Source organism: Oratosquilla oratoria, chromosome 17, assembly GCF_046742065.1.
Source record: "Oratosquilla oratoria isolate Oo_2021 chromosome 17, ASM4674206v1, whole genome shotgun sequence".
Taxonomy (NCBI): domain Eukaryota; kingdom Metazoa; phylum Arthropoda; class Malacostraca; order Stomatopoda; family Squillidae; genus Oratosquilla; species Oratosquilla oratoria.
This window is the reverse complement of record NC_134793.1, coordinates 63,602,144-63,604,112: the sequence shown is the minus strand read 5'-3', so window position 1 is coordinate 63,604,112 and position 1,969 is coordinate 63,602,144.

The window sequence follows — 1,969 nt, the reverse complement described above, 5'->3', positions numbered from 1 at the left end:
ACTCAAGGACCAGCCCACCAGTGGTATGGGGTAAGGACCGGGACGAACCCCTTTCACGCTTATCGCCATTGTAACTATGAGAGTAATTCGCTAATAGCAGCGACATCAAACCGATAATTTTTGTGACAGTTGCACCAGTGGTTCGAACCCGCTGTAGTTACAATGGCGATAAGCGTGAAAGGGGTTCGTCCCGGTCCTTACCTCATACCACTGGTGGGCTGGTCCTTGAGTAAAACAGGAATTTCGGATCGCCGTAATAAGTGATCTTCCTTCCCTCGGGAATCAGTTCGATTCCAGGTTTCAAGGATTTTATAGCCTCTGCGGTCTAGTGGTTAGGGCACTGGGAAGGTAATTTACGGATGGCCGAGTACAGCGGGTTCGAATCCTGCATGCAACTGTCACAAAAATTATCGGTTTGATGTCGCTGCTATTAGCGAATTACTCTCATAGTTACAATGGCGATAAGCGTGAAAGGGGTTCGTCCCGGTCCTTACCCCATACCACTGGTGGGCTGGTCCTTGAGTAAAACAGGAATTTCGGATCGCCGTAATAAGTGATCTTCCTTCCCTCGGGAATCAGTTCGATTCCAGGTTTCAAGGATTTTATAGCTTCTGTGGTCTAGTGGTTAGGGCACTAGGAAGGTAATTTACGAATGGCCGAGTACAGCGGGTTCGAATCCTGCATGCAACTGTCACAAAAATTATCGGTTTGATGTCGCTGCTATTAGCGAATTACTCTCATAGTTACAATGGCGATAAGCGTGAAAGGGGTTCGTCCCGGTCCTTACCCCATACCACTGGTGGGCTGGTCCTTGAGTAAAACAGGAATTTCGGATCGCCGTAATAAGTGATCTTCCTTCCCTCGGGAATCAGTTCCATTCCAGGTTTCAAGGATTTTATAGCCTCTGCGGTCTAGTGGTTAGGGCACTGGGAAGGTAATTTACGGATGACCGAGTACAGCGGGTTCGAATCCTGCATGCAACTGTCACAAAAATTATCGGTTTGATGTCGCTGCTATTAGCGAATTACTCTCATAGTTACAATGGCGATAAGCGTGAAAGGGGTTCGTCCCGGTCCTTACCCCATACCACTGGTGGGCTGGTCCTTGAGTAAAACAGGAATTTCGGATCGCCGTAATAAGTGATCTTCCTTCCCTCGGGAATCAGTTCGATTCTAGGTTTCAAGGATTTTATAGCTTCTGTGGTCTAGTGGTTAGGACACTAGGAAGGTAATTTACGAATGGCCGAGTACAGCGGGTTCGAATCCTGCATGCAACTGTCACAAAAATTATCGGTTTGATGTCGCTGCTATTAGCGAATTACTCTCATAGTTACAATGGCGATAAGCGTGAAAGGGGTTCGTCCCGGTCCTTACCCCATACCACTGGTGGGCTGGTCCTTGAGTAAAACAGGAATTTCGGATCGCCGTAATAAGTGATCTTCCTTCCCTCGGGAATCAGTTCGATTCCAGGTTTCAAGGCTTTTATAGCCTCTGTGGTCTAGTGGTTAGGGCACTGGGAAGGTAATTTACGGATGGCCGAGTACAGCGGGTTCGAATCCTGCATGCAACTGTCACAAAAATTATCGGTTTGATGTCGCTGCTATTAGCGAATTACTCTCATAGTTACAATGGCGATAAGCGTGAAAGGGGTTCGTCCCGGTCCTTACCCCATACCACTGGTGGGCTGGTCCTTGAGTAAAACAGGAATTTCGGATCGCCGTAATAAGTGATCTTCCTTCCCTCGGGAATCAGTTCGATTCCAGGTTTCAAGGCTTTTATAGCCTCTGTGGTCTAGTGGTTAGGGCACTGGGAAGGTAATTTACGGATGGCCGAGTACAGCGGGTTCGAATCCTGCATGCAACTGTCACAAAAATTATCGATATATATATATATATACGTGACTAAATGATATTGCAGAAACCACAGGGAAAAGAAAGTCGGAATACTAAACGTTTTCGTCTGAGGATGTC